The sequence below is a fragment of the Humulus lupulus genome, chromosome 4 (assembly GCF_963169125.1).
Source record: "Humulus lupulus chromosome 4, drHumLupu1.1, whole genome shotgun sequence".
Lineage (NCBI taxonomy): Eukaryota > Viridiplantae > Streptophyta > Magnoliopsida > Rosales > Cannabaceae > Humulus > Humulus lupulus.
Genome location: NC_084796.1, coordinates 183,914,996 through 183,938,955, shown reverse-complemented (window position 1 = coordinate 183,938,955; position 23,960 = coordinate 183,914,996). Strand labels below are relative to the sequence as shown.

The following is a 23,960-nucleotide window of genomic DNA, read 5'->3' as shown; positions in this document are numbered from 1 at the left end:
CGAGAAAGCATGATATCATAGCAAGATCAACTTTATTAATCAAATAATCCACAATGTACAACTAGGAATTTGGCATTTCATAACACTTATCCAATCAGTAATAACACTCAGCAGATTTACAGTTTATCATCCAGACAGTCAACCAATCATATCCATAACACAATATTCACATTCAAAATCAACAGTTTATCACATCCATCAAATAATATTCAGGGTCTGGGCCCTTAGGTCACAGACTCTATTTAACACAATGTCTTCGGCTCACTTGGGCCGCCCCCAATGTAATACTCACTGACTCCGGCCAGCTTAACCGAGCTCAGTGATAAATAAGCTGCCTCAGCTACCAGTGGTCGAGCTGCGCCCTGTGTGCAAATATTGATTCCGACACCCTTAGGCCGGTTATCGCATGTCCCATGGCATAATAATACCATCTCATGACATGATATACAAATATAGGGAGCTCTTAGTCCCATCGTGTCCACATGGTTAATCACATTCACATAACAATGCATACAAACATAGGGAGCACTTAGTCCCAACCTAACCACATAATCAGGTCCAGCTTTCTTACCTTTCGATTCGCTAGCTTTGATCACTTGACTCCTTGAGCACGATCCCTCTCGAGCCCTAGCGCTCACCTAAACACAATCATAGGTCAAAGTCATCACCAAACCTCAAGTCCAAAACTTAGCCTCAGGAACAATCCCGAGCCCCCAGGAAGGCCTAGTTCAACCAAACAAGGTGGTGGAACCAAACCCCAAACCCTTGGTCAAAAACCCTTGCAAATAACCCTAATATCCCTTTCTGGGAACAGGGCAGCGCTACAGCGCTCTTAGGAGGGCGCTACAGCGCTACAAGCAGAACCAAATTCCCCCAGAAAGCTTGGCCTAGCTCTACAGCGCCAAAGGCTAGCGCTGTAGCGCTAGTCACAGACACGCAATACCCTAATTTTCCCTCCTGCGATTTCCTCGAGCCAAACTCAACCAAAACCTCTCCAAACCTTCACCAAACTCAAAAAAAACCTTATTAACACACTCCACTCATGCCAAGCACCCCAAATACCAAGAACTCAAACACATGCATCCCTAATCTCAAAATTCACCATAGCCACTTCTAGACATCAAAACTCAGCAGAAACCAGTCAAAACATCAAAGTTAAAAGCTTAGAATTTCTTACCTTTAGTGGGAATTCAGTTTCAAGAAAACCTCCTTAGCTTGCTCTCCCTCAACCTTTGGCTTGAATTCCCTAAAGTTCCCATCAAATTCAACTTAAACACCGTAGTTCAAAAACCAAAACCAGAAGCTGAAGAACTCTAAAGTCTTACCTCAGATGATGGTGTCTTCTTGCTAAACCCCTGCCAGTTCTTCAAACCTAGCTTAGGATCCTTGATGCTCAGCCTAACCCAGCTCTCCTCTGAGCTTTGCTCCAAGAAAACCCAAGAAAAGTGGTGAGAGAACCACAAACTGACCCTAGAGAAAACTCTCTGTTTTTCTCTCCTTTCTCTTTTCTTTCTTTCCTTCTTCAGACTTCTGTAGCATTCTACCACTTCCACTATCATAAAGCCTCAGCAACACCCATCTTTAAAAATCCAAATGACCTTAATGCCCTCCCTTTTATTTCTAACCCTTTAATCCAGTTAAGGGAATTTTAGTCATTTCACCCCATTTCCCGCTAACTCCTCGAGTGTCTCTAATATTTACTGCTTACTACCCAATACCTAATTAACTACCAATAATATTCCTCGATGTCAAAATAGACCCCAATATACTCACTAAATTCCCATTTATACCCCCAGGCTCACCCCGAGCCAGGTATAAATCCCCGCCATGACTTTTTCGCTAAACTGCTCACAAGGATCATCTCGAGTCACACATCACAAATATATCCACATAATAATGTGGTCTCAACATTAGCCTACCAATATACACACAAGTACACAATTACACTCTCAATGAGCTAAATTACCAAAATACCCTCGCAGCAGAGTATATAACCCCATGCATGCTTTTATCATCATATAATAATATGACCCATATAATCACATAATAGCACTATAAATCAATTATGGCCCTCCGGGCCTCCTAATAAAGGTCCTAAACCTTATTAGGAAATTTGGGTCGTTAGCTTACAGAAATTTTCAAATAATTTTTCACGCAGAAAATTAAAATTACAAAAATTCCTATGCCCCAAAATGGCTTACATTTTTCATCTAGAATTTTAAGATCATTTCCTAAACCCAAAACACCATATAATTAACGACCCTTAAGAATAAACTATTATCATACTTACATTCATCCATTAACATATATTACAATAACATAAGAATGTATATTATGCCCACACAGTAATTAATGTATGCAGTGATTAATGACCTCTCTGGTACCAATTGTTAGGAACGAGTTTCCTAATACGCTGCGGAATGGTGGTGTGGTTGGCCCAGTGTACAACGAAAATTTTGTAACATATTTAAACTACATTTAAATATGCGGATCCATTAATATACATACATTAATCATAAACAAGATAAGGATAGAATTCATACCTCTTGAAGCCTATCAAGTATCCTTGCTATCTTTTCGTATTTAGAACAATCTTCCTATCCAAGCCGCTCCCACGTACTCACACCAAGATCTTCCAAAGCGTTCTCTACACCTCAAGAAATGTGTGGGCACTTAGAGAACGAAGGATAGTTTATTTGTGATTCTACTTGATGTACTCAACACATGAGATCAAGAGAATAGGCCTGAGAATAGGTTATTTATTTTCAGGGAGAAAAAACTATCGTTCTATTTTTCACAGAGCGAATGTTCAGAGTTGTCTCACACATCTCTGAATATTTTTCTGATTAGTCATACTTAAAAGAAAATATTCAAATTTTAAAAAATAAATCTGTAACCATTTTACAATTTACCTTTTAATTAATTAATTATTCTATTAATGTAAAAATTCAAAAACCAATTTTTGAATTATCCATTAATTAATTAATTAACTAAATAAAAATGAAAAATTCAATCCCTGAAAATTACCCTACACGCCACACACAGTCCATGGACTGTGTGTGAACGTGTAGCCTTCCTAATTTTTAGGGATGTTGGTTTTCAATTTTTATTTAATTATTTATTCAAACTACTTTGTCAGATAAGATCTAACAACCTGTTAACTAATTCAAATGTGAATTCAAATTAATTATCTTTTTAATTAATTATCAAATATAATTAATTATTTGAATAAATATTAATCTTTTAAATTCAAATCCAATTATTAATCTTTTAAATTCAAATCCAATTCGAACTTATCAGATTATTATCTCCCACTCAAATAAAGATATTTAATTAATTCTATCAATTAATTAAATCCAAAATTTTCGAAAATAAATATTTAATTTATTATTATTTCAAAAATTATAATTAATTAATTATTTAATTAAATTTCTAAATTAATTTAATTATTTAATATAATTTCGAAAATTATACCATAATTAAATATTAATTAATTTTGTTAACTACAACTAATTTATAATTAATTAATTAATCACTATTATCATATAATTGCATATTTGGCACTGAATAACAAATTTCTTCTTAAATATGACTTTAAACTATTTTCCCTTCATATCAACTCTTACCTTGAACAGTGTTGATAGAGCCGCTATGGGGACCTATGGACCTATAATTCCAAGCTCCAATAAATTTGAGATTATTAATTAAACTCTTTAATTAAATAATCTTAATTTATTAATCTCATGATTATTCCACTATAAATATGAGACTGCACTCTTGTAATTATAGACATTTCATTTACTGAGTACATTATAATCATAAAGCGTCCATGCATAGTATCATTTCATACAACTTGACCCTCTAATAATGGTTCATACTTAATCGGGAATAAAATTACCGTTTTAACCTTTTAATTATCTCTTGTTTCCTTAAGTACCATTGACTCTACTAGTGAAGGTTAATTCATAACTAAATTATGAATTTGAGCTCAATAACCTTTCAGTCCCAAAAGTCAACCCTTAAGAGAACCATCATTCAATCTCTTGCAAGAAGGCATAGATTCCATATCTGTACACTATGGCCCCCGCCATCTACATTAATGAGTTCCCAAAACAAAAGTTTCTAGCCTGGTCATTCTGACAGACCCTAACAAGTGAATCAAAGAACTCAGATAACATAAACAGGAGTTCATAGTAACTTCAGGATTAAGATCTATTTGTATATGTTCATCAGTTGATATATATAATTAATACTTCGAAACGGTATTTAACTTAGTATTAATAAACATATCTGGTCCAGTTCTATATATTCTCTAATATATAAAGCACCTCCACTAAAGTGTCTTACCACACTAGTGACCCGGATCTAGATCACATGTATTCATAATACTAGTGGACCGTACTTGCAGTAATTAATCTAAAGATTCCATAACTTTATTTTACTATGAACTATTCAAGTTCATTTATCTCAAACACAATCCTCATGTACCAATACGTGTTTGAGATCACATGTATGAACTTAGGAATTTTCCTGATATTTACTTAATATTATCACAGAATAATATAGTCCATAAAATATATGCATAAAAAATTCAATTCATTTATTTATTTCATAAAAACAATGTCTACTACATATGCTTTCAGGGCATATTTCCAACAACAAAAAAACGTTGTCCTTGAATCGACACGCAGCCCATCCATTCCATTCACCTCCATATGCACACCAAGCTTCCAAGAATCCTTCTGCATTTGCATCTATTTTCCTTACATCACACTAAAAGAAAAGGAGTGAGCTTAATGCCCAACAAGGAAAAACTACAACAACATAAATCATATACATAAAATTATATCATAAATATATACTATAAACATATCATAACATATACTATAAACATATGACTATAAAAACGTATATCATATAGGACTATACTATTAATGGCCATTATGACATGTGATAAACCATCTACGTCCCCTGTCTAATATTTGAGGTAGGTTAGATCAATGTAGTGTATGATAACCCATCTAGGTCCCTTGTCTAATATTTGAGGTAGGGTGAATCATAACATAACATATTAAAACATAAACTTATCATAACATATTATACATAAACATAACATATAAGCATAACATACCATACAAACATACAAGATCTATCATATTTTCCTTACCAAAACCGGGATATGAGAACAAATGCGGGACTTGGAACACTCCTAAACCAATAATAAGAATAGTGAGTATTTCTTAAAAGAAAGAGATGAAAAGAATAGAACTAACCCACCAAGAGAAAACTTACCGAAAAGACACCTTTAGTTCAAAGAACTTAAAAACCTAACCACAAAACCATAACAAAAGTAAGAACCTGAATGAAAACTAAAGAAACTTAGAAATCAAACAGGATTGAACTTAAGAATAAGGGTACCTTTGTTGACCTTATGGATTGGTCTAACTCCAATACCGAAATGCACTAATCCTCACTTTCCAAAGTGTTTTATAAAGCTAAAGAATGGCAAAGCTTTTTTCCCAACCCAAGTGTATATCACTCTTATGGTCTCACTAGAACCTTGGAGTCTGATCACAGCTGAAGAGTAAGTGAAAGGGTTAGGTTCTAAGTCCTATTTCTAGAGTTCTAGGAATAAAAATCTTCTTTTGGGCTTTGAATAAAAATAATAAATTTAATTGAAGAAATTTGAATATTCATCAATCAGAGGCTGAAGACTCGGCCAAAACTATCAGAGGTAGGTCTAAGGAGTCAAAGTTATTTTTTAAAAAATAAAAAAAATATCTAATATAGGTGATATATCGCCCCTATGTGGCGATATATCGGCTGCCCCCTAGTCCCGAGTCTTCGTTCGTACGATCGTGGAACATCAACGTGTTTTCCATATTCTTTGTCTGGCGATATATTGGCTTCTATCTGTGATATATCGGCATACGTGAATATTTTAAACAAGTAATTGCACTTTTTCATCATAATTTAGGGTTGATAACTACTTTGACTGAGTCAAACTACGACCCTAACAGTTTATGGTGAAGACTAAGTCTTATATTTCCTTATTTTTATCATTAAAATAAAAATTCCTTAATAATCATGCTTATGACAAGTGTCATATTTATATTGACTCTATCTAAACCTTAGGTTATAATAAATATCATATTTTTAACCAGCAATATTAATCAAACCTTATGTTATAATTAATATTCTTAAACTATAGGTTAAACTTATAAGATCCATAACTATTGCTAGGAGTTTCCAACTAAGTCCCGGTTGGAACCAAAATCCACGAAATCTAAAATACTACAACTACTACTAGCTAGCTAACTAAGTAAACATTTTGGCACTCTACAATTCTCCTCTACTACAAAGAATTTCGTCCCTGAAATTTACTTACCAAACAATTCCGGATACCGAGCTTGCATGTCCTCCTCCAACTCCCACGTTGCCTCCCGTTCAGAACTATTTCTCCATAGGACTTTGACTATCAGAATACTCTTACACCGTAATTCCTTCATCCCTCTATCTAGGATGCTAACTGACTGTTCCTCGTAACTCAAGTCTTTCTGGAGCACTCTCGTATCATACTTGAGGATGTGAGATGGGTCTGACACATATCTATGCAGCATCAAGATATGAAACAAATTGTGACTATCTGCTAAAGCTGGCGATAGGGATAATCTATATGCAACTGCTCCCACTTTGTCCAATATCTCAAAAGGACCTATAAACCTGGGACTAAGCTTGCCTTTCTTCCCGAACCGCTTCACACCTTTCATAGGAGATATTCTTAAGAAGACTTGGTCTCCGACTTTGAATTCCACATCACGCCGCTTGGCATCTGCATAACTTTTCTGACGGCTTTGAGCAGCGAGCATACGCTTTCTAATCAACGCTACTGCATCTTGAGCTTCTCGAACAGCTTCAGTTCCAAGTAGTTTCCTTTCTCCTACCTCATCCCAATGTAGCGGCAATAAACACTTCCTTCCATAAAGTAGCTTGTAAGGTGCCATCCCGATCATTGACTGGTAGCTATTGTTGTAGGAGAACTCTATCAGCGGCAAGTACTTACTCCATGATCCTCCAAAATCAAGTGCGCAAGCACACAACATATCTTCTAAAATTTGTATGGTACGCTCGGACTGATCGTTTATTTGAGGATGAAATGTTGTACTAAGACTTAACTTGGTACCCATAGCTTGATTCACGCTTCTCCAAAATCTCGATGTAAACACCGATCCTCTATCGGACACTATTGTCTTGGGGATTCCATGCAGTTTTACTATCTCTTGAACATAAATATTTGTGTATTGCTCAGCCGTGTATGAAGTCTTGACAGGTAGAAAATGAGCTAACTTGGTTAATCTATCTATTACTACCCAAGCCGAGTCATGTTGCTTACTCGTTCGAGGAAAACCCGTCACGAAATCCATTACTATGTCGTCCCATTTCCATTATGGAATGTTGAGTGGTTGCAATAAGCCTGCAGGCCGCTGATGTTCAGCTTTCACTTGCTGGAATACCAAACATTTAGACCAGTACTCCGCTATTTCTTTCTTCATTCCTGGCCACCAATACATTGCCTTGACGTCGTGAGTCATCTTGGTCGACCCTGGGTGAACTGAGTATGGTGTATTGTGCGCTTCCCCCAAAATCTTCACTTTAATTCCTTGATCGTTTGGCACACATACCCGATCCTTATATCTTAATAACCCCTGACTTGATATTGAAAAATCTGTGACCTTCCCTTCTCTAACTGCATCCATATGTGTTACTAACGTGTCATCATGCACTTGTCCATTCCGTATATCTTCTAACAGACTTGACTGAATGGACAAGTTAGCCAGTTTACTAATGACTACTTCTATTCCAGCATTGATCAGCTCCTGCTGAAGTGGCTTTTCTATTCCAGCTAACGCTGCTAGACTTCCATAATTCTTCCTACTTAGCGCATCAGCAACTACGTTTGCCTTTCGTGGGTGGTATAAAATTTCGCAGTCATAATCTTTTACTAGCTGTAACCACCTGCACTGCCTCATGTTGAGCTCTTTCTAAGTGAAGAAATACTTTAAGCATTTGTGGTCCGTATAAATCTCACACCGTTCTTCATAAAGATAATGGCGCCAGATTTTCAATGCAAAGACCACCGCTGCCAACTCCATATCGTGTGTTGGATAGCGTTGCTCATATTCCTTTAGCTGCCTTGAGGTGTAGGCTATCACCTTGTCATTCTGCATCAGCAGACAATCCAATCCTTGCTTCGACGCATCGCAATAGACTACAAACTTATCATTGGGTGTTGGTACACAGAGTACTGGTGTTGAGCATAGTTTATCCTTAAGCAACTAGAAACTCTCTTCGCACTTATCATTCCAGTTGAACCTCTGTTGCTTCTGAGTCAGGTTGGTGAGCGAAGTGGCTAGCTTAGAAAAACCTTCTACGAACCTCCGATAATAACCTGTGAATCCAAGAAACTTCTTACTTCAGACGCATTCTTTGGTGTTGGGCAATCCTTCACAACCTCTACTTAGATGGGTCTACCGCAATTTTGTCCTTGGATACTATGTGACCGATAAATGTTACTTGTGAAAGCCAAAATTCACACTTCTTGAACTTGGCGTAAAGTTGATGCTCCTTTAGTCGCAGCAAGATCAACCTTAAATGTTTCTCATGCTCGACTTTATCCTTTGAGTACACCAAGATATCTTCAATGAATAGTACGACCAATTTATCCAAGTAGTCCTTAAAGACCCTATTCATTAAATCCATAAACGCAGCTGGAGCATTGGTAAGACCAAAAGACATAACTAAAAACTCGTAATGCCCACAACGAGTTCTAAAAGATGTCTTAGGAACATCCTCTTCCCATACCTTGAGCTAATGATACCCGGACCGTAAGTCAATCTTTGAGAACACGGTCGCTCCTCGGAGTTGATAAAACAAGTCGTCAATCCGAGGTAGCAAGTACTTATTCTTAATCGTCAGCTTATTCAGCTCGCGGTAATCTATGCATATCCACATACTTCCCTCCTTCTTCTTCACAAATGAAATCGGTGCTCCCCATGGCGAATGGCTCAGTCTAATGAAACCCAAGTCTAATAGTTCTTGTAGCTGCGTCTTTAACTCCTTGAGTTAAGTAGGTGCCATCCGATATGGTGCCTTGGAGATAGGCTCGGTGCCTGGTACTAGTTCGATTGTGAAGTCAATTTCCCGAGTCGGCGGCAATCCTGGCAAGTCATCAGGAAATACCTCTGGAAATTCCTTTACAATGTGCACGTCTCCCACCTTTAGTGGTGTTTCCTTGACCATATCCGTAACGCTAGCTAAGAATGTGTGACATCCTTTTTCTATCATCTTTTGAGCTTTGAGTGACGAAATAAGCGGTGTTCGTAGACCTAAAACCTTTCCCATAAAACATAGCCTCTGGTCGTCAAGAGTCTCGAACATCACTTGCTTACGTTTACAGTCGATGGTTGCACCATGCCTTGCTAGCCAGCCATTCCCAGTATCACGTTGAAGTCTTTAATCTCTAGTTCTATCAGGTCTCCTTCTAGTTCTACGTCCTCTATCTTGATCGGTACGCCTCATACTATCCGTGATGAAGAGGACTACTTCACCCGAAGGTAATTCTGTTACAAACCTAGTTCTAAATTTTTCACAAGGTTTGTCTAATTTCTCTATCATTCCTAACGAGATATACGAATGAGTGGATCACAAATCAAATAATACATAACATATATTATGGCGAATAGAAACCTGACCTGTACCTACTTTATTGCTAGCGTTAGCTTCTCCGTCGGTGAGAGCAAAAACCCTGACAGAAACCATCTTATCATCCTTTATCCCCTCTAACTTGAGCTGGGGATAGTCTCTCTTCTGGTGTCCTTCCTAACCACAGTTGTAGCATCCCTTGGTGTTTGCGCAGCACTCACCAGGATGTTTCTTTTGGCACTTAGCACATTTCGGGTACTCTACATAACCCGGCCTATTGCCTCCATTGTTTGTCTGTGCCCTTTTATCATTATCGAACTACTTGTTGTCAGGATGCCGTCTCTTCTGACCATTACTATTGTTGAACTGCTGGTTGTTGTTGTTTCTGGTTGTTTCGACCATTCTGAGGTTGATTTGACTGCTTAGGTTCAGACTTACTGGCCTCCTCTTTACTAACGTTCGTCTGGATCCTTTCCACTTTTATTGTCGTTTCTATAACATCGGCATAAGTAGCATTTATTGGGTTTGCTAGCTTAAACCCCAGCTCAATCTTTGTTCGAAGTCCTCTAACGAACTTGGTCACCCTCAAAAAATCAGTTGGAACCATCTCAGATGCAAACTTAGCTAATCGGTCGAACTGCCGAGCATATTCTGCTACCGTCAAGTTGCCTTGCCTTAGACTAGCGAATTCCTCGACCCTTGAAGTAATGACAGTAGAATTGTAGTACTTTTTGTGGAACAGCTCCACAAATCTGGTCCAAGTCATGGTGGAGACATCGTGAGTCTGCTGTACTAGGTCTCACCATATTCTTGCATCCTTCTTGAGCAGAGACGAAATGCAGGATATGCGGACCGCGTTGCCTAGATTCATATGTGATAGGATTGGCTCCACATTTCTGAGCCACTCTTCCACCTCGAAGGGGTCGATTGTCCCTTCAAAGTTTGGAGCGTGTTGCTTACGAAACCGCTCATAGATAGGCTCCATATGTTGAGTTGGGTATGGCGCATAGTTCGCCATTGGCCATACCCCATAAGGACCAACTTGTTGGGGTGCTGGAGCCATTTGCTGGGGTTATGGTTGCGGCGGAGGTGGAGGCTATGGCTGAGCCTGCTGTTGCTGTTGCCGCAGTAATTCCTTAATTTGTCGTCGTAGTCTAGCAACTTCTGCTGTGTTGTCAACTGGCAGCGGCGGTGGTGCATTCTGGTTGGAATTTGCACTCCTTCCCCTTCTGCGAACTGGAGGGGCTTCATTGCTCTCAGTAGCGACGTTGGGGACATTGCCATTGGTGCGAGCAGATCTTCTGAGCGACATCTTCAGCAGAGTTCTAACAGTTGAGGAAAACATGTTAGAACTTACCTTAATAGGCTCTAAGGCAAAAACTTAATCTAAGCAAACATAACTCAGACCTATTAATTATGACTTTTTATGAAAATAATTATATAAGCCTTCTTTATAATTAGGGTGTGTTTCTAAACTTGGAAAAATAAGCCATCTTTATTATTTTCTAAGTGTGTTTCTAATTATCCTATATGACTTAATTCTCAGGCTCGAAACTCATCGTTGTTCCCAAGTTAACCATACTGAGGGAGGGCTGGGATCAGTAAAATCGTTCCCACTACTATGGCCCCCTATCTCTCAATATAGAGAACCTGGTTCATTGATTGTATCCACCCTCACCTAACTTAGTCATTATTTATTAAATTTATTATTTATTATGATTGCAAAAAAAAAAAAATGAAACTCATACATGTCATCAAAATAACAATGATATTAAATTGGAAAAACAATTTTCACTAAGTACAATCATAAAGCCAAAATAATAAATAAAATAAATAAACTAATCTATTCTAAAAATCGGGATCTTCTACATCAGATCCTTCATCTAACATATTGTTATCCAAAAAACAGGCACGGATGACGTGGCAAGTGATTTCTGGACACATGGCTGACACCTGGCGGAATTCTGCTAGGGTATCGACCAGTAAAAATATTGCAAGCAAAAGGCGGTTGAGATTTCCTTGCAACCAGTAAGGTCGCGCATTCCACGTATTTTAAGATAATTTTATAAAGATCTTAGTCAATCCCGAGATTGTCTCCCATGATTTCCTGAGTATCCGATTATTTAGGAAAGAATATCTGTAACAAATTAATGCAATCCCCCTTGAGCCTATAAATAGAGAAAGATAGCTCAAGGAAGGGACTTTTGGCTTTCGAATTATTGGAGATTAGAGTTTTACGAGGGTATTAGAACTATTACTTTCAATATATTCTTTTGTTCTTCAGAGGTTTGTGAAACTCATTGAACCCTAGTTCTTTGACCACTCCTTTGAATCCTACATCAATAAAAGATCAAGTGGACGTAGGTTATTACCAGATTCTGGGGCCGAACCACTATAAATTCCTGTGTGTTTTATTATTTTTGTCATCACATTCATTTCAATGTATTTGTCCACATCAAGCATATTTGACTCCGTGTCAGTTGGCCAAAATCAGGGTCAACACATATCATCATCTATCTCTTCATAATCATCATTTTCGTGAGCCTCAAAAATTCCTCTAGGAAGATTCGTAAAAATTCTATTATTTTGTTCTTGTGTGAATTGGAATTCCATCTTAGATGTAAACCTAATTATGAGAAAATAATATCTCATAGCCAGTGGTACTTCATCCTCAACATCTAATGTCTCCCATATTTCTTCCAAAGCAGCAATTACAAAAGGAAAATCTCTAAAAAGCCTAATTACTAAAATATATTGCTCCGTAGCATTCATCATTATTTTCTTAGTTGTTTAGAGATGAACTATTTGATTATGGAATAAAAGGAATCTCCGAGTGATTCTCTCCAATATTCCTATTGTATTTCTTGGTTCTCTAATCCTTTTTAAGGCCTTAAGGGCTCGGATATCGTTATATGATAAAGCTCCATTCATATCTTTAACTGAAAACATAAGACTAAAATGTTAACTAAAACACATAAACATAATAACTAAAACATAAATACTTACATTGGCGGTTAGATTCGGAGCTTGAGCGTGTGTATCAAGGAGAATTTCATGTAAATGGAACGTTGCTCTGATACCAACTGTAACGACCCAACTATCTGTTGGGGTTTTATGCCCTAATTAAAACTCAAATTCTTTGTAATCTCATTTTATTATCAATAAAAGAATATAAATCATTTTTTGACTTGGTCAATCACTTTACTCACATGTTTTATTTTCATGATTGTTTGTTTAATATAAAATTCTATTAAATCCCGAGCATATAGCTAATCTTATTTATAGTGACGCAATCACAGTGGAATATAAATATGATTATATGTTCAAAATAAGTTAGTCCTAAGATTAGTCAGTGCACCGGATTTACACTGACTTGCCAATCTACGATATGATCTACTTACACATTACAGTGTTATGTTCTTTCCAGAACATTAGCAAAGTAGATAAGATCGGATGTATTTGTTACATCGGACAGGACCGATATTGACAGTTGATAAGATAAGTAAACATACCGTTATTATCTATTCTAGTCATATCATATAGTTGACCATAGGTCAATTCAATCTCAATTCTGAGTGGTTAGTATTCTAACTAATTGTATTATTTGAGTTCTTTGACTTGTTCGTTACCAGCTTACCCTACGGACTAGCCCATACTTACATCTTGGGAACTCGGTAGTACAATTGAGTGGGAGTGTTAATCATAGATATGAACATCTATAGCTTCTGATGAAGAAGTGAAATGATGGTTTCCTTTTAGTTTGGTTCAAGGTGTTAAATGATAGAGATCTCATTTCAGTAATTAAATTAGTTTACTGAAATATCATTTACAAGGAACTAAGTGTTTTAAGGATAAAATACAATGAGGGGTAAAACGGTATTTTAGTCCTATCTCATTGTAGACCGTCTATAGAGGATTGAGTGACAATTATGGTTGTAACAATGGATAATTAATAGCGTATCTATATTTTTTATAGAGCGTTCTATGAATTCAAGAGTGCAATTCCAAGTCTATAGTGGAGTCACGAGGAATTAATTAGTTAGTAAATTTATTTGTTAGATTTATGATAACTTATTGGAGTTTGATTTCATAGGTCCATGGTCCCCATTGTACCTTGGATAAAATCATCTAGATAGTCTCAATTAATTGATTTAATTATCAATTAGAATTATCAAAGTTGACCAAGTCAATTTTGGATAGTTTCACAGAGTTGTGTAATTTTGAGAAGAAAAGAGAAATTATGGCAGATTTATTAATTAAGATAAATTGGTATCTAAATTAATAAATAAATTTAAATCAAGGTTCAAATTATAAATAATTGATTTGATAAAGGATTTAAATAATTATTTAATTAATTAAATCAATAGAAAATAATACAGGCATTGATTTTAAGTCCAATGGGCTTATAATCAAATGGGAAATTTCACGGGCCTATAGCCCATGATAATTTCGACCTAGGGCTTCAAAATGGCTATTATTTTATTGATTTTTTAATTAAATTAAATGGCCTAATTGAGTCTATAAAAGGAGTGCTTAAAGAGACGACAGATAAGTCACACGTCAGATTTTCTGATAGTTTTAGATTCTCTCTAAACACAAGTCCTTTTCTAAGCCACTTTGTTATTTTTCTCTTCTTCTCTCTATATCTATCTCATGTGTTGAGAATTGCCCACACTAGTCTAGGTGGTTCTAAGGATACATTAGAAGATCGTGAAGAAAATAGAAGATCGGTTCAGTTTCTTGATAATACTCTGCGACAGAAAGGATACAAGAGTTAGAGAAACTGAAGGAAGGACTCTTAATTCCGCTGCGTATACTGTAAGTATTATACTATTTGTTTCTCTTTGAATTCAATTTTAGAAACATGTTTTAGGCTATCTTGTATTAATTTGTTTAATATTAGATATACATGATAATAAATAAAGATCCTGTATAAACTAATCCAACACTATCTATAACACTTAGATCATTAACTCTACTAGACATAACTACTACTTTGAAGAGAACATACATGAGAAAATTCATAACTTTATTGAAAACATTAAAATAATATTTGTAATACATAAATGAGCTCATTATTTTAAAATAAAACTTTAAATAAAATTGTTTACAAAGCTAAATGCAGAAAAATACATAAAAACGTAATTTAAAGAGACTAAAACAAAAAAAAAAAACGTTTTCCTCAAATCGACACGCAGCCCATCCATTCCATTCACCTCCATACACACACCAAGCTTCCATGAATCCTTCTGCCTTTGCATCTATTTTCCTTACATCACTCTAAAAGAAAAGGAGTGAGCCTAATGCCCAGCAAGGAAAAACTACAACAACATAAATCATATACATAAAATTATATCATAAATATATACTATAAACATATGACTATAAAAACATATACCATATAGGACTATACTATTAATGGCCATTATAACATGTGATAAACCATCTACGTCCCCTGTCTAATATTTGAGGTAGGTTAGATCAATGTAGTGTATGATAACCCATCTAGGTCCCCTGTCTAATATTTGAGGTAGGGTGAATCATAACATAACATATTAAAACATAAACTTATCATAACATATTATACATAAACATAACATATAAGCATAACATATCATACAAACATACAAGATCTATCATATTTTCCTTACCCAAACCGGGATATGAGAACAAATGCGGGACTTGGAACACTCCTAAACCAATAATAACAATAGTGAGTATTTCTTAAAAGAAAGAGATGAAAAGAATAGAACTAACCCACCAAGAGAAAACTTACCGAAAAGACACCTTTAGTTCAAAGAACTTAAAAACCTAACCTCAAAACCATAACAAAAGTTAGAACCTGAATGAAAACTAAAGAAACTTAGGAATCAAACAGGATTGAACTTAAGAATAAGGTTACCTTTGTTGACCTTATGGATTGGTCTAACTCCAATACCGAAATGCACTAATCCTCACTTCCCAAAGTGTTTTATAAAGCTTAAGAATGGCAAAGCTTTTTTCCCAACCCAAGTGTTTATCACTCTTATGGTCTCACTAGAACCTTGGAGTCTGATCACAACTGAAGAGTAAGTGAAAGGGTTGGGTTCTAAGTCCTATTTCTAGAGTTCTAGGAATAAAAATCTTCATTTTGGCTTTGAATAAAAATAATGAATTTAATTGAAGATATTTGAATATTCGTCAATCAGAGGCTGAAGACTTGGTCAAAACTATCTGAAGTAGGTCTAAGGAGTCAAAGTTATTTTTAAAAAAATTAAAAACAAAAATAAAAAAAAATATCTAATATAGGCGATATATCGCCCCTATGTGGCGATATATCGACTGCTCCCTAGTCCCGAGTCTCCATTCGTACAATCGTGCAACGTCAACTTGTTTTCTGTATTCTTCGTCAGGCGATATATCGGCTCCTATCTGCGATATATCAGCACACGTGAATATTTTAAACACGTAATTGTACTTTTTCAGCATAATTAAGGTTGGATAACTACTTTGACTAAGTCAAACTACAACCCTAACAGTTTCTGGTAAAGACTAAGTCTTATATTTCCTTATTTTATCATTAAAATAATAATTCCTTAATAATCATGCTTATGACAAGTGTCATATTCCTATTGGCTTCATCTAAACCTTAGGTTATAATAAATATCATATATTTAACCAGCAATATTAATCAAACATTATGTTATAATTAATACTCTTAAACTATAGGTTAAACTTATAAAATCCATAACTATTTCTAGGAGTTTCCAACTAAGTCCCAGTTTAAAACAAAATCCACGAAATATAAAATACTACAACTACTACTAGCTAGCTAACTAAGTAAACATCTTGGGACTCTACAAGAGAGCTTCTAAACTTGCATTTAAAAATTTCACATGATTGTCAAATTTGACCAAATAAAAGCACAAACCATAATTCAAGTCCATTAACTAAATATGCAAGCAAGGGAATTTGAATATAGATATGGAATTTTAAAAGAGAATCAAATAATATTATATATATTGCTTTTTTAATATGTTTTGTTTTGTGTGTATAATGACTCATTTATTATTTTTCAGTCTCTTAAAACGTCTCAACATCTGCAATAAGCAGTTGTAAATTCTCTCATTTTCTGTGATCAAGATCTCTATTCACACAGTTGTAAACTTAAGTCTCTGCTGCCATTGTAATCTCCAAAGGCAGCTTTTCAGTTTTCTGCAATTTATTTATGAAGTTTACTTGTTTTGTGATTGTTCTTCTTTTGTAATAACCGTTGGGATGATCTAGCCATAATTGTTGCAATGGTACACATCTTCTCATTTTAAGTGTTTCTATTATTTGATTTGGTTTTGTGTTTTTCTAGTTGTGGTTTTAGTGTGATGATATTTTGGTTTGTGGTTTTTAATTACTGTGTTGCTCATGGCATGACTGTGAACCTTTGGCCTTGTATGATAACAATTTTTTTCTTTTATGTTTTGCCTTTTAAAAAAAATAGAAGAAAAAGAAAGAAATATATATAATTCATAAAAAAAATATCCAAGCATGCCCATGAATGAGATCTCTCTACATTTTTGCAATATGCGCTTTGCTTAGGGAAAAAAAAGACTTATCTTTTTTGTGGCTGCTTATTTCCTATGCAGAAACTCTGAAGCTACACGGGAAAGGAGAACTTGAACTTTTGCTGGTAGAAATCAAAAATAAAAACGCACAAAGCTAGCTTGCTGAGCAAATTTTTGTTTAAAGATTTCAATGGCCTTGCAATATGACTCCGAACTTGCACATTTGTAGCTTTATGTTTCATATAAGAATGCAGTAAGAACCTTATTGGCTTGATTTGTTCATTATTAATTGATAATCCAATTTGTTTTGAGAAAATGTGTATTAGTATGCCTTTCCTCTTGCTGAGGTTAGTTTATGATTATGTGAATCTAACAGAAAGATGAAGTTGGTGAAATATGTTATTAGAAAAGATTTGAATGGTGAGCTTAATTTGTTATCATCATTATAAGTATTACTTTGTTACAGTCAAAGGGAACAAAAATATGCATCATTGCTAGTTTTCTGTTAACTTTCCTAAGCTTACTAGGATCTCAGTAGATAGAATGGTATCTCGTGAATTTATCTTATTATCTTATAATACTTGTTTTGTTATGTCCTTGGACGTATAGTTGTTTCCCCTTTTTTTCTTAAAAAAATAAAAGAAAACATTTGCAATGCCCTGAATATAAAATAGTCGTCATGAAGATTCATGGAATTTACATTTTATTAATAAAAATTTTATGTACTCGAGCTCCAAAAGAACAGGGATTAAGAATTTTTTTAATATATACACAAATACCCCTTACAATTTTTAGTAAGTTCTTTATCTCTGGTAGGTATCTATGCTGGTTTGGGATATGGTTGATTTATACCAAGCGATAAAACACGTTACACTAGGCAGGTGTACAAAATTAAGCTAATGTTTGCCTACTATTTTATTTTAATTCTTAAAGTCTAGATTGCTTTATTCTTTTCCATACAACCACATGTGAATTTATGTTTTGTTTCTCCATCAAATTACTGAGATGGTGTTCTCTATGCAGCCATGCCTCTTATATGACAGACAAAGATATCGAAAAGGGCATACTGTATCAATCTATTAAAAGGTAATGGTCTGAGGCACATCCTGAGTGTGTTTCATTCTCATTTTTGTTTCATTTGCTCACTTTCTCACACTTACAATGAGAGCATACTGAGTGTATACTCAGAGGCACATCCAGAGTGTATACTCAGAGTTGAATATCTTACCTGATTGCATTTTTTTAACTGATTCTGTTATAATTGGTTATGAAATTCTTGTTTTTGCAGCTGGGTAAATTGCTTCCATGGCCACTACTTCAAGCCTTTTCACTTCCACTTCTTTCTGTTGTTATTGTGCTGCTGCAAACTTATGGTAAATTTTGTTATTTTTCAATAAATTTTGTTATTTCCTTGAACAATTTTTGTTTTTCATTTATTGAAATTTATTCCAATGAGTCATTCTATGACATAAATCACTACAAGAATTTGGTATTCTACATCAGAAGATCTCATTTGCCTTTCTGCTATTGAAGGTCCTATATGTCCTATAAGTCCTATATAGGTGAATGCTTACTTATTCATTGAGAATGAACAAGAAATTTTGGGTTCTTGTATTCAAATATTGATTCTGCCAATATACAATTTGAGATACTTTCCTTGTATCTAAGGTTAACTGTTGGGTATATTAAGTCTAAAAGAAATTTGGATTATCAAGTTATTATCATATTCAACACATTAAGAAAAAAATGACATTTTAATTAGGGATATGCTGCAATCAAGGAACAACAATACTGTAAGTGCTGTAATGTTGGGATTGCATAAGACACAGTGCTTCTGTTGATCTTGGGCATTATTATTGTCTTCCTGTAGGAACAATATTGCTTACAGTTCCTTAATACTAGCTAGTAAGTTATTTTGATAGAACTTTAGCTGGTTAGTGGTGTTAATTTGTTAATAAATCTTCCATTTGATAATTTACAAATCTGGTGGTTTCGTCTGCAGTCCTGAAGCCAGACCTGTCTTGGGTGACAATCTCTCTGATTTTTCAGCCAACCTTATTGCTGCTTATGACAGTGGTTAACTCCTCAGTGCTCTTAAAGGTGGTCATGTTGGCTAGAAAAAGTGGGTAAAGAGCTTCGGCAAATCACTGAAGTGCAAGGTCAATCCTCTCTTTCTCACTGTCTTACTTAGGCACACACACACACACATGTTTATATCCCTTCCAATGTCTTTCATTCTTTAGTTTAAGCTTCTTAAAAATGTGATTAACTTCCATGAAAAACTAACAAATATCGTGATTCTCATGTAGGGTAAGTCTCTGTTCATGCCACTCCAAGTGCGGCTGACAGGAAAACTCCATGGCCCAGATATGGGTGCGAGTGTGCTTATACTTCATAAAGCGAAAATCTGTTGAGTTGTTGCTCCTCAAGCCGAGTTCATATCTTTAAATGAAAGGTTCAATATGCTGAGGGAACTTGACTGGGAAGTGAGGGCACAATATTATATATATATGAATTTTTATTAAAAATTATTTAGTCTTACGGGGATTTGATGTATTATTTACATTTCAATGGTATGAATAAATGTTGTATTATATGAATTTTTATTATGATAAATATAATTTTTTTAATAAGTCATGGTAATAATAAGTGATTATGTAAGTAATTTTTTTATTTAAATATATATCAAACTTCAATTGTTAAAAATATAATTAAAAGTTTTAAAAAATATATATCGAAAAATTATTATTTATATATATATATATATAAATTTAATGTTACAGCGACACCTAATAACTATCGGCGTTTCTAGCAACAGCGACACCTAATAACTGTCGGCGTTTCCAACAACGACGACACCTATTAACTGTCGGCGTTGCCAGCAACGGCGATACCTATTAACTGTCGGCATAGCCAGCAACGGTGACATCTATTAACTGTCGGCGTTGCCAGCAACGACGACAGTGTTTAACTGTCAGCGTAGCTACCCCTACGCCTGTAGGATCTTGGAATTTAAATCTAGATGCATGCTTCCTATTATTTTTCCAAACACATAATAGAAACATAGAATAACATGACATACATATAAACATTAGATTCGTAAATTAACATAAACACAATGATGTAGAAACTTACGAATACGCAGCGGAACTGGAACAACTCCTTCATTCAATCTCTCTAACCCTTGATTCCTTTCTGTAGCAGAGTATTATCAAGAGATTGAACTAGATCAGCAACACAGTCTTCCTCACCAAGCCTTTGATCAACCTAGAACTAGTGTGGGCTGGTTCTCAACACATGAGATAGAGATCTAGAAAAGAAGAAGAGATAGTGGCTAAGAAAGGATTAGAGTGTCTAGGTTTTCACTTACCCAATGAATCAACTAAGACTGACTTATGAAAACCCTAGATATCATATTCCTTATATAGACAACTTAATGGGCTTTATTTAAATTTAAATTTTGAATTAATTAAAATAATAAACAAAAAGATAAAAGCCTTAGGCTCCCACAAATGGACTTGGGCCCAATACCTTTATTTTGAATTTAAATCCTAATTGGGCCTAAATTCAAAACCTTTTATTTATTTATTTTAATTAATTAATTAAATCCTTATTCAAATTAACTAATTATAATTTGAAACTTGATTTAATTTTATTTATTCATATTGACACAAATTTATCAATATTAACAAATTTACCCAAAGATTCTCTTTTATTATCTAAATCTCATATCTCTATAAATTTTCCAAAAATTGACCTAGTCAACTTTAAAAAATCCTAATTGATAATTAAATCAATTAATTGAGACATTCTAGATGATTTACTCAAAGGTGATGCGGGGACCATGGATCCATGAAATCAAGCTCCAATAAGTTACCGTGAATTTATTTACGAATAATTTCACTACCTTATTAATTCCTCATGACTCCACTATAGACTTGGAATTGAACTCTTGAATTCATAGAACGTATTTTCCAAACCATAAATACGTTATCCATTGTTATAACCATTACAGTTAGTCAATCCTCTATTGATGACTTACTAACAAGCTGGGTGAAAATTACCGTTTTACCCCTTATTAGTATTTTATCCTTAACTCCCACTAAGTTCCTTATAAATGATATTTCTGTGAACTTAATCACAAAAATGAGATCTCAATCATTTAACCTTTTGAACAAAGCAATTAAGGAAATCATCTTTTCACTTCTCATACAGAAGTTATAGATTTCGTATATATGAATAATAACGCCGGCATAGGCAAATACGACAGTTCGTCGACTGTCGTCATTGCTCAATATCGACAGTTAAAAACTTTCGGGAAAACCCGTTTTTGTAGTATTGTGTCCATTGGTAATAAAGGAAATTATTCTATTTTCGTAACTCTAAGATCATGCGACATGGTGCTGGGTTTTGACCCATTTTCGTTGTGTTTTAGGAAAAATACTATTTCACAAAAAAAATGTAGATAACTTCATTGGCTTTCTAACCGTTCTAATTGTGTCTAAATCGGATATCCACAGCCCAAATTATGCCCATTTTAATGAGGTTGGGTCTAGGATTATGGAAAATCAGAAAATGACAACTCCTTTTTCTACACTTGTTTCCCAATTCTTATTTGTTTGAACACAAAAGCTTACCCTATTTACTTTTCCTATTAATCATATTTTTAATTTAATAAAAATAATAAAACAAAACTAAGTAATTAATAGGGGAATAGTCTAGAATAATGCATGGGAAAATCCTTCCATGCTCATCATGCAATCATGCACATGCACACACACAAGCGGTAAGGTGCATTTCTACTAACCATGCACCTTGGTGCACACAAGCAAATCTCATTTACTTACAAATTAAAATAATTAAAATAAACAATTAACAAAAATAAACTCACATAATTTCTACCAAACAATTAAAAATAATTTCCTAACACTTAACAATTAATAAAAAAAATTAATGCACAAAATTAATTCATCTAAAAAAAATTAGTGTGCTACAATATACCCTCCTTAAAAGGAATTTCGTCTCGAAATTCTTTCTTACCAAAATAACTTAGGGTATATTACTCTCTTGTCTTCCTCCAGCTCCCATGTTGCTTCTCTATCCGTACTATTCTTCCACGAGACCTTAACTAATGGAATCCTTTTGGATCTTAGTTCCTTGATTCCCTTTACGATAAGACGCTCGGGTTGTTCATCGTAACGACTCATAACTCAAAAAATAAGAGGGATCTGACACATACTTACGCAACATCGAGATGTGAAAGACATTATGCGTTTCGACTAGTGCTGGGGGAAGTGCTAAATGAAACACAACTTGCCCTACTCTGTCCAAAATCTCAAATGGACCTATAAATCTTGGGCCTAACTTCCCTTTCTTCCCAAAATGCATAACACTTTTTCATCGGCAAGACTCTCAAGAACATAAACTCGCCCCCTGAAAACTCGATGTCCCTTCTATTAAGGTTTGTGGAACTCTTTTGCCTACTTTGAGCGGTAAGCATCCTTTGGCGAATTTTGTCGATCGCCTCACTGGCTTCCCTAACTGCCTCAGGGCCTAATACTTGCTTCTCCCCAACCTCATCCCAATGCAAAGGAGATCTACACTTGCACCCATAAAACATCTCATAGGGAGCCATCCCAATATTAGATTGATAACTACTATTATAGGAGAACTCCATCAGGGGTAGTTATTGACTCCAAGATTCTGAAAAGTCCAAAGCACAGCATCTCAACATTTTCTCTAGAATATGTATAGTCCTCTCAGACTGCCCATCGGTCTGGGGATGGAATGCGCTACTGAACTTTAACCTTGTTACCATAGCTTTTTGTAATCCCTTCCAAAAGTGTGATATGAACACTGACCCTCGATTAGAAATTATCAACTTTGGAACCCCATGATGTCTCACTATCTTGCTCACATACAACTCTACATATTGATCCGCTGAGTAGTTTGTCTTAACCGCCAGGAAATGGGCGGACTTAGTAAGCCTATCCACTATTACCCAAGTAGAATCATGTTGTTTTGTGGTCCTAGGTAACCCTACCACAAAGTCCATTGCTATGTCTTCCCACTTCCATTCAGGAACATAAAGTGGCCGAAGTAGCCCTGCTGGCCTTTGGTGCTTTTCTTTGACTTGCTAACACGCCAAACTCTTGACAACAAACTCAACAACATATTTCTTCACTCCAGGCCACCAATACAACGCCTTAAGGTCTTGGTACATCTTTGTCAACCCTGGATGTAAGGAATAGGGTGTTGTATGCGCCTCTTTCATAATACTTTCCTTAATCTCATCATCGTTAGGCACACATGTCCTATCCTTATATTACAGCAATCCTCCGTTAGAAATAGCGAAGTCACCGCTACCACTGTCATGTACCAAAGCTTCTTGCTTCATTAGGGCTTCATCCACCTTCTGCCCTTCTCTGATTTGTCCCAATAGGGAGGACTATAGAGTGAGGTTTGCTAGACCTCCTGTTACTAACTCAATATTAGCGTTAATGATTTCTTTCTATAGATGTATCTCTATTGTACTCAGAACTGAGACACTTTCATGTCCTTGCCTACACAATGCATCTGCCACCACATTGGCCTTGCTTAGGTGGTATATAATTTCGCATTCATAGTCCTATACTAACTCTAACCACCCCCTTTGTCTCATATTCAACTCTTTCTGAGTGAAGTAGTACTTCAGACTTTTATGATCCCTGTATATCTCGC

The 23,960-nt window shown here is 35.3% G+C and overlaps 1 long non-coding RNA gene across 1 annotated transcript; it reads left to right on the top strand.

The window, feature by feature from the left end:
* Positions 1-16,759: 16,759 nt before the first annotated feature.
* LOC133829315 (uncharacterized) lies at positions 16,760-19,756 on the top strand. The gene is made up of 3 exons (XR_009891683.1): positions 16,760-18,326; positions 18,529-18,613; positions 19,251-19,756. It is a non-coding gene; the product is annotated as an uncharacterized LOC133829315 (long non-coding RNA).
* The last annotated feature ends 4,204 nt before the right edge of the window (positions 19,757-23,960 follow it).